This window comes from Panthera tigris, chromosome A1 (assembly GCF_018350195.1).
Source record: "Panthera tigris isolate Pti1 chromosome A1, P.tigris_Pti1_mat1.1, whole genome shotgun sequence".
In the NCBI taxonomy this organism is placed as follows: Eukaryota; Metazoa; Chordata; class Mammalia; order Carnivora; family Felidae; genus Panthera; species Panthera tigris.
In genome coordinates, this window is record NC_056660.1 from 205,342,899 (window position 1) to 205,353,518 (window position 10,620).

The window sequence follows — 10,620 nt, forward strand, 5'->3', positions numbered from 1 at the left end:
GCCTCTCTCTCTCTCTCTCTCCCCCAAAAGAAAATTGTAAAAGAGTACTTATTTTATGTAGTGTCTTCCAGCTCTGGGCCAAGATATTTTTTAAAAACTTCTTTTGGGGCACCTGGGGCTCAGACAGTTAAGCATCTGTATTAGATTATGTATTCAATTATTAGACTAATTGAATTTTTTCAATTAACTAAAGAAATAATTTTTTTAAATTTTTTTAACGTTTTTTATTTATTTTTGAGACAGAGAGAGACAGAGCATGAACGGGGGAGGGGCAGAGAGAGAGGGAGACACAGAATCCGAAGCAGGCTCCAGGCTCTGAGCCATCAGCCCAGAGCCCGTCGCGGGGCTCGAACCCACGGACCGCGAGATCGTGACCTGAGCCGAAGTCGGACGCTTAACCGACTGAGCCACCCAGGCGCCCCAAGAAATAATTTTAATTATACAAAGTTTAATATGTCAGCTCAGATCATGATCTCACAGTTTGTGAGTTCAAGCCCTACATCAGGCTCTGCACTGACAGGGCAGAGCTTGCTTGGAATTCTCCCCCTCCCCCTAACTCTCAAAATAAATCAATAAACTTTAAAAAATAAATAAATAAAACCTCTTTTAATATCAGTTATTATTACCAGCATAACTGCAACATTATTGTCAACCAACTTCATAAAATCACATTGCATAGGTATAATATCATATTTCCTTAAGTATTCTAGGTTTTTCTAGTCCTTTATAGACAATGTGAGATTGTACATTCTTTACATATATATCTTTGCACACATCAACAAGAATATATGTAGGACGATTTCATAAAGTAAATTTACTGGGCCAAAAGTTACACGTGTTTAATTTTATTTCTAATATATGTAGTCAAATGGCTTTCCCAGAGGTCTGCAATAATTTATACTCCCACCAACAGTGGAAAAGCCTTTTTACCTACCACCTCTATTAACATAATCTTAAAAACTATCATTGGAAGAGGGTGAAATTAATGGCCAAAAGGTGGCTGCCGAATTACTTGTAAATTTTAAGTATGTATCTTTGTTTCCATCCCCTCTATAAAAAATAAATAACTGATCTCTGAATATATGTAATTTTAGCCTCCACATTTGATATGTATTAAACTGTTAAAGAATTTTTTCAATTAACTAAAGAAATAATTTTAATTATACAAAGTTTAATATGTCAGCCCTAGATTGGAAAGAGCTGGACAGACCTGGTTTTAAATTCTCTGTATTGTTGCCCGGAGCCTGTTTCGGATTCTGTGTCTCCCTCTCTCTGACCCTCCCCCATTCATGCTCTGTCTCTCTCTGTCTCAAAAATGAATTAAAAAAAAAAAAAAAGTTATTAAAAAAAAAAAATTCTCTGTATTGTTGTTGATGTGTTAGCTTTCAAAAGGTCCAGAAGATGGCAGTATAATGATGTTTTTCCTAAATTTTAAAGAAAAAATTTAGTAGGAAAATCTGAAAATATATAGATTGTTCCCATTTTTATATTCTCTTTTCTTAAAATGATGCAAGATCACGAGTTTCAAGCCACTAAGAAATGAGCACAGGAGCCTTCACACATAGGAAAGAGGAAGAGTGACCAGGTGGGAAGGGTACCCAACAGGGAATTTGAGGACTCCTGCTTTAAATTTCGGCCCTTTGGGCAAGTGCCTTACTCTCTACATTTTTCGGGCATCTGGGTGGCTCAGTTGGTTGAACATCTGACTATTGATTTCGGCTCAGGTCATGATCCCAGAGTCATGGGATCGAGCCTTGTGTCAGGCTCCACTCTGAGTACAGAGCCTGCTTAAGATTCTTGTTCTCTCTCTCTCTCTCTCTCCCTCTGCCCCTCTCCCTTGCTCATGCTCTCTCTGTGTCTCTCTAAAATTTTTAAAAAAAATTTCTCGTAGGTAAAGTCATCTAGCAATGCCCACCTCACAAAACAATTGTGAAGGATTAGCTGCAATATATAAATGTGTGCATTTATAGAGCACTACAAATGAGTGAGCACTCTGGTTACAGTACTTTATAATTTTTTTTGTATTTATTTATTTTTGAAAGAGAGAGAGAGAGACAGAGCATGAGTGGGGGAAGGGCAGAGAGAGAGGGAGACACAGAATCAGAAGCAGGCTCCAGGCTCTGAACTGTCAGCACAGCTCACAGACCTCAAGATCATGACCTGAGCTGAAGTGGGATGCTCAACTGACTGAGTCACCCAGCTCAACTACTGAGCCTCTGGCTACAGTACTTTTAAAAATCCTTCTCCATTAGAGATACCTGCTGAAATATTTATGGTTGAAATGATATGGCTATCTTGGGTTTGCTTTTAAATACTTTTTTTTTTTAATGTGAAGGTGTGAGCATAGATAAAACAAGATTCACAAATTATTGACCACTTTTGGAGCAGTTGTGATGGGGTGGTTATACTACCCTGTTTGTGGGTATGATTTTACTTATTTATTTTTATTAAAAAATGTTTAATGTTTATTTTTGAGAGAGAGACAGAGCGTGAGTGAGAAAGGAGCAGAGAGAAAGAGGGACAAAGAATCCAAAGCAGGCACCAGGATCTGAGCAGTCAGCAAAGAGCCTGATGCAAGACTAGAACCCACAGACTGTGAGATCATGACCTAAGCCAAAGTCGGATGCTTAACTGACTGAGCCACCCAGGTATCCTTTGTGGGTATGATTTTTAAATGGCCATGTACATGCACACACCTCACTCTGGCTGAAATGCACAGAACAGGTTACAGGGAGGCAATGGCAGAGGCAGAGAGGGTGGTTGGTCTGTGTAGGAGGTGACAGTGGCTTAGGCTGGCCTGACGGTAGTGGAGATGTTACTCAAGTGTGGGGACTCAGAATACTATGGAGATCAAATTGACCAGACTTCTTGGTGACTTGGGGATGGGTGCAACAGAAGCACTTCCAGAAGTCCTGGAATTTTAGCTTTATTATGATGAGTGGGGTCGAGGGCGGGGTACAGCTTTGGGAAGAGTTCTCTTTGCCCAGTTTGAGATTCCTATCAGGCAACATTATGGAATTGTCAAGTCTGCAACTTGGTGGTGTTCATGGCACAGATCAGGCCCGGAAATGTAGATCTGGGATTCAGAGTCATGTGGATAACATTTACAGGGGCACTGAGTGATGTCACCAAAGGAGTGAAGACATATAGAAGGAACCTCAGAACAGATGTTTAGAGACTGAGCATCAATATTCCCATGTGTATAACAGAATCATCATAGCGCTATTGGAAAGATTACATATGATTTTGGTTTGCAAAACACGGTGAGTGAGTGTTCAATACCTCATTCATTGTTAGCAAATGACCTCTCCTACTTCCCTGTAAGAAGCAGAAAACAAAGGCCATCAGGAGGCTTCTGCCCTGCCTTCAAATCTGCTTGTAAGTCTATCATTCATTCTCTTTCCTTCCAATGTCATGAGGAAACAAATTCCCTTTCCTCTTCAAAGTCCATTTTTCCCAACAGGCTGTCAGTTCTATCCCTCCCACCACTTCTGGGACATTGCCCTACCAATTATGACATTCTGTTTTATACTTTGTATTCTTTCTCCTTTATAGGCTTTTCCTCTCAGTCTACAAGCATGAGTGTATTCCACCTTTAAAAAAAAAAGTCTTCCTTATTGCTTTTAATGATTTTTCTATAGAACGTGCTTCTCTGTTTTTATTATGCATATGAAAATCAGGGGATCTTGTTGAAATGCAGGTTATGATTCAGCAGGTAGAGAGGGAGTGCAGAGCTGAGATTCTGTTGAATGCTGATGCTTGTGCCACTGGTCCACAGACCACACTTTGAGTAGCAAAGTCCTGGAGCAGTGGTTCTCAACCTTGACTGTATACTGGAGTCACCTAGAAAGCCTTAAAGAATGTTCATACCTGGGTGCCATGTCTTTGACATGGGCTGTGGGCTTGGCATCAGGCTTTAAAAATAAGTCTCCCTAGAGGCCCCTGGGGGGCTCAGCTGGTTAAGCTCCGACTCTTTGATCTCGGTCAGGTCATGATCTCACGGTGTGTGAGTTTGAACGCCTCGTGCTTGGGCTTCTGTCTCTCCCTCTCTCTGCCCCTCCCCTGCCCTCACCTGCTCTCGCAAAATAAATAAATAAACTTCAAAAAAAAAATCTCCCTGGATGATTCTAATATGCAACCAGAATTGAGAACTCCTGCTTTCCAGAGGGTGGCATTACAAGGAACTTCCAACATCATATATTTCCAACAGTGTCTGAAATCTTTACCAATACTATGTTAACTTGGATGCAAACAAAACAAAACAAAAAGGAAGATGGATCAGAAGAAAATAAGGGGGAAAGAAAAAAAAAGGAAAGTATGGGAAGAAGGAAGGGGGAGAAGGAGGGAAGAGGATGAGAAGAAGAAAGGCTCTTCTTGGCCAAATAAGTAAAGCACTTTGCTTCTCAATCAAATTTCCTGAAGTGCCCACTTCCTCACTTCCCATTAACACCTTGACCCTGTTCAGCCTGGCTTCTGTGCCTTTATCTCCCTAAAACGGAACTGACACCGAGCACACAAGGCAAGGGCACATGTCTCAGTTCTTACCTTACTTGGTCTTGCTGAGGTATCTGACACTATTAGCCACCACTGGAAGAGATCCCACAGACCTGAAGCAACATGCTGGCACTCATCATATTACTATGCTGTTTTTCTTCTTTCTTGTGAGCTACAAAAGAGAATAGCAAATTGTGAATGAGTTTAGGTTATCTTTAAGCTTTTTCAAAGCTCTTGCAAAAAATTCTGTGTTCAAAATCAGTATGTCCAACCTAAAAAAGATAATTAAAAAGAGTCAAAGCATTTTTTCCCCTCTCTGAAGTAAACTCTCAACACTAGGGACAAAATTCAACAGGTCTGCTTTCTCATACAAGAGTTGAGGGGGGGAATAGGTGAGCCCACGACCAAACAGACACTTGTAAAAAAGAAGAAACATTTTTCACAAAGAACTTGGCGGCAGTTCAAGTCCTTCACGAAGCATAGGCTAAGATAGCATTCAAGCGCCGGGAAAGCCTGCGAAGCAAAAGGGAGGTAAGAGCAGGAGTGGGCAAGAAGGGTGTCCCACCACCCTGCAGGTCTGACATCTGGAAGGCAAAACGAGGGAGCAGGACTTGGTTGGGGGCAGCAGTTGGGGCAGGGTGGAGAGAGAGCATCAGACCACGGTGCAGCTCAGAGAAAGTCTCAGAGCCCAAAGCGGACAGAGGTGGCCCGCTGGAGCGCCCCCGCGTGGGGAGGACCCGCCCGGCTCTAGCTCGCCTGCCCCGCAGAGTCACTGGCTGAGAGCAGCCGGCCCGCGTGTGCTTTGGGGAATCCTGCAGTGGACCCTCAGGCAGCACAGGTGGATCCGCGGTGAGCGAAGAACCGAGCAGCACAACCTCATGGCTGCCCAGGACCGAAACTATATGGGCAGTTCTTTGGGTAGTTTTCAGTATAATTGGGATAGCAGAATAATCTTTGACAGGTCTTCCTCTCAGCTTCTGAAACTTTCAAGTCATTCCTGATCTTCTTAAAAGCATCCAAAGTAGGTCCAGTCTAAAAGCAAGGAAATTGGCCCCGATTTGATAAAATGCCCAAGACAGACAGTGCTGTCCTCTGGAAACACACCCCACACAGGGTTTAAACCACACCCCTCTTGGCTCTCCTCCATCCGGTCCTCCTCCTGGCGCTCTGTTCCTGTTGGGATGGGATTTGAAGTACTAATTAATATGCTTTTTTATTAATAGTTTTTCCTCCTCTCTTACCTCATCCCTTAACCCAATCCAGTCGTGAAAAGTGGGACAGACATTAAAGGTACACAGTATTCAAATCTCTCTTTGGGTTGTATTGCTCATCCGGCGGGACCCAGAGGTGGGAGTGGGGAATTTGCCAAGAACTGGGGGTAGGGAGCAAGGACCAGTCTGGGGGACACACATACAACATCTCAGTATCTTGACTATTCTCCTTTCTCTCTGCTTTTGCCATCCCAGAGAAGTTTATCTAGTTTGTGAGGCCTAGAGACATGGGAGTGTCAAATCAAGACCCAAGCCCAAAATCATCTGCATTAATCCCTAGCAAAGTCATTTTGCCATTAGTGAAAGAATAATATGATCTATACTGGTGACATTGGGCAAGAGGAAGAAAGGACCGAGGCTCGATGCGAAAAAAAGTCATGTCTTAGCCATGCAGCAAAGAGAAAGAAGCACATTTTGAAAAGTAAAAGGGACATTTTTAAATTTAATCAGGTACAAAACTTGCAGACAAAATGTGAAGTGTTAGATATAGAAACCTATAGGTAGAACAGAACAGTCCTGATCTTAAATGGCTAAAACTTTTTACCTCATTATCACCTCCTTCCAACAGCTCTTAAGTGCACAATTTTCCAGCAGGAGATGAACAACGAATTTAATGAGAATTATAAATGAAGGGAAATTACCCCAGACCGGATTCCTGGTCCAGATGAAAATTTCTTTCTCTGAGCACCTGAAAACAGGTTTGCAGCCTGGGCCCTCTCTGGGTTTTTCAGAATGTGGCCCCAGGATCTTCTGCCTCAGTGGGAGTCCCTGTTAAAAGGCCATTCCTCAGGCTTACCCCAGACTTACTGAGCCAATCTGTAATACACAATTTTATTATTATTATTATTTTAACGTTTATTTTTTTTTTGAGACAGAGAGAGACAGAGCATGAGTGGGGGAAGGCCAGAGAGAGAGGGAGACACACAATCTGAAACAGGCTCCAGGCGCTGAGCTGTCAGCACAGAGCCTGACGCGGGGCTCAAACTCACGGATCGAGAGATCATGACCTGAGCCGAAGTCGGACTCGTAACCAGCTGAGCCACCCAGGCGCCCCTGTAATACACAATTTTAACAACCACGTTGCGTGATTGTTATGCATGCTCATGTTATACAATCACTACTTCTGAATTTAAGGAAACTTGCCAGAAGAGTGTGAAGAATGCTAATACCTGGGATAAGGGAATAGTCTAGTTTGTATTTCTATTACAGAATAACAGAAAACATTATGGCCCTTGTGTATAATTTAGGATCAAGAGCAGACAATACCCAGATCACAGTAGCAACCTTATTTTATTTAAAAGTTTTTAAGGTTTTTATTTATTTTTGAGAGAGAGAGAAACAGACCATGAGTGGGGGAGGGGCAGAGAGAAAGACGGAGACACAGAATCTGAAGTAGGCTCCAGGCTCTGAGCTGTCAGCACAGAGCCCAACACAGGGCTCGAACTTGGGAACAGAGAGATCATGACCTAGGCTGAAATCAGATGCTATGCCGATGGAGCCACCCAGGTGCCCCTGGGCCTCTGATGTTCTTGATATTCTATGATATTCAGGCAAAGTGCTGCTTCTTCTCTTCTTCCTGGATGCATGGCCACCCACCCGGTGACTGCATTTCCCAGCCTCCTTTCCAGCTACATGTGGCCATATGACCAAGTGTGGGCCAATGGAATGTGACTGAAAGACAGTGCACAATTTCAAATCATCCCTAACTTAAGTCAGGCTACTCTCTGGAATATGGCTTTTCTCACATTCTGTGAATTGCATCAAGGTAACAAGAGTGACTTCAATCGTACAGAAAAGGACAATGTCCAAAGAAATGGAGTAACGAGGTGGTAGGAACTTAGTTCTTGATGAGCCCTGTGGAGAAGAGCTGCTCCATCAGCTTAGACAGACTGTATTGTTATATACATGAAGGAAAAATTAGCTCCCATATAATTTAAGCCACTATATTTTTTGCCTTGCCTTTGCTATCACAGCTTACTTAGGCTTTACCCTAACAAACACTAAGAACTACCCTTAACCAGTTACCACTTAGAAGCACCCATTAAATCAAATTTCTAAATCCTTGGCAGTCAGTGTCATGTTTATCTTCCCCAACAGACACTTTGCTTACATGGACCCTATATAGCAAACATCAGAAAGGGAGCTATACCTTACCAAGAAGGAGACTATAAAAAATTCTAAGACATAAAGAAATGCAGAAGGTCACCATGCATGTAGGTAAAACATAGATTTATGAGGCTAGTGTGATTTATGAGGCAGCTTTGTCCCTATGGCCAGACTTTGTATGACATTGGAATATACTCCTTTCCAGCATCTCAACAAAGAACACACTTTTTCAATGTTTTTTAAAAAAGGTAATCTTTATTGGTTTTCTTGTAAAAAATATAAATTGACTTAAGGTGTTTAAGAAAGGATTTTCAGGTGTTGAAAGAGGCGTCATTGGGTAGACTCTTCAATCTGCTAACAGCAACAACAAAAAAAGCCAAGTACAAATTGAATGCTCTCAATTTAGTAAATGACACACATATAAACAAGTGGTTCTGAATTTTTGCACATTTGACTTATAACACTTGAACTTGTGCATTATACAAAGATGCCCTTTAACTATAGTTCATGTCCTGAATTCAGACTTTCTTAAGTCTGGAAAACCAATATTTTATACTATTTATACTGCCTGTCCCAAAACAGACCATATTTATACTGCCTGTCCCAAAACAAACTAGACTATTCCCTTATTTGATTTTGCCACATTCAACCATAGCATAGACTTGAATATGTAACTGAGTGCTGTCTATAAATATACACAAATAGAAAAAATTTATGAAAATCTTATTAGTGAGTCAGAGGGCTACATTACCCTCTGAGTTAAGAGACTGCAGACTATTTTTATATTCCTTTGTCTATTTTTGCATTTTCAAAACTATATATAATTAGCTTATAGGTTTTTTGTGGGTTTTTTTTTCATTTTATTTATTTTAGAGACAGAGCACAAGGGTGAGAGGGGGAGAGGGGCAGAGGGAGAGAGAATCTTTTTTTTTCTTTTTATTTAAATCCAAGTTAGTTAACATATAGTGTAATAATGGTTTCAGGAGTAGAATTTAGTGATTCATCACTTACATATAATGTCCAGTGCTCATCACAACAAGTGTGCTCCCAAGTGCCCATCACCCTTTAGCCCATCCCCCCACCCACCTCCTCTCCAGCAACCCTCAGTTTGTTCTCTGTATTTAAGAGTCTCTTATGGTTTGCCTTCCACTCTGTTTTTATCTTATTTTCCTTTCCTTCCCCTATGTTCATCTGTTTTGTTTCTTAAATTCCTCATGAGTGAAATCATATGGTATCTTTCTCTGACTTATTTCACTTAGCATAATACCCTCCAGTTCCATCCACGTTGTTGCAAATGGCAAGATTTCATTCTTTTTGATCTCCGAGTAATATTCCATTGTGTATATATACTACATCTTCTTTATCCATTTGTCAGTCGATGGGCATTTGGGCTCTTTCCATAATTTGGCTATTGTTGATAGTGCTGCTATAAACATTGGGGGGGGGGGCATATGCCTCTTTGAATCAGCATTTTTGTATCCGTTGGATAAATACCTAGTAGTGCAATTGCTGGCTCCTAGGGTTGCTCTATTTTTAATTTTGTGAGGAAACTCCATACTGTTTTCCAGAGTAGCTGCACCAGTTTGCATTCCCACCAGCAGTGCAAAAGAGTTCCACTTTCTCTGCGTCCTCACCAACATCTGTAGTTTCTTGAGTGGTTAATTTTAGCCATTCTGACAGGTGAGAGGTGGTATCTCATTGTGGTTTTGATATGTATTTCCCAAGAGGGAGATAATCTTAAGTAGGTTCCATGCTCAGCACAGAGTCCGATGAGGGGCTCGATCCCACAACCCCTGGGATCATGACTTGAGCTGAAATCAGGAGTCGGACGCTCAACTGACTGAGCCACCCAGGCACCCCAATGAGCTTATAGTTTTATAATAAAGAGGAAACAGACTTATAGGGTCTCACAACTATAGTAGGATTTCTCATTCTCTTTCCATGTCTCCTCAGTTCCTGCTCCAATGCCTTACACATAATATATGCTCAATAAATAAGTGCAAGAGAAGGAAGAAGGGAGAAAAGAGAAAAGGAAGGAAGAATGAAATGGAAAGGGAGAAATCTGTTAAGTGCCATCTGTTTGCCCCTCCAGGTTCACTCTCCACCCTGCTCTGAACCCTAAGACTGATCAACATGAACTGCCTAAGTGGGTTCCTTGTTTCCTGGTTTCTGGTTGGCTTTGGCCAAGGGGATGCACCATCACATCGGGTGTGGAGTAAATATTTATTCCCCGGAATCACTCCCTGTGGGTCACTGTAGCCTGCTGTCCCCCTCAACCAGCCAGACCCAAGACCCTTCCCTACACAGCTCTTCTGACTGGAGAAAGCACTGCCCCCCTCTCCCTTCAGATCTTGGGGTGACAACGTGCCTCGCACTCACATCCAGTGTGCTGCCCTCTCTTTTACACTGTTTATACCTCTTGTCCAGCCCTTTATAAATAGTCCCATTATTAAACTCTCCTAAAGGTGTCCGATTTGAATGAACCACATATGTATTGTCATGACCCAAACTGACACAGAATCTGTTGGTAACAAAGAGCCCAACAAGTTCTCTCCTCCAATAACTAATCTTGAAGAAATGTTCAGAAAAACATTTTTAAAACATCACTAATATTGCTCATTTCAAAAGTTTGAACAACAAAAAGATTATTTTCATTGAGAAGCTCCACTTTAACATCAAAGATTTTGTAGTTATGATAGTTACGCTTTTTCTCTTGAAAAGACAAATAGAAAAATCTACATGCATAGTC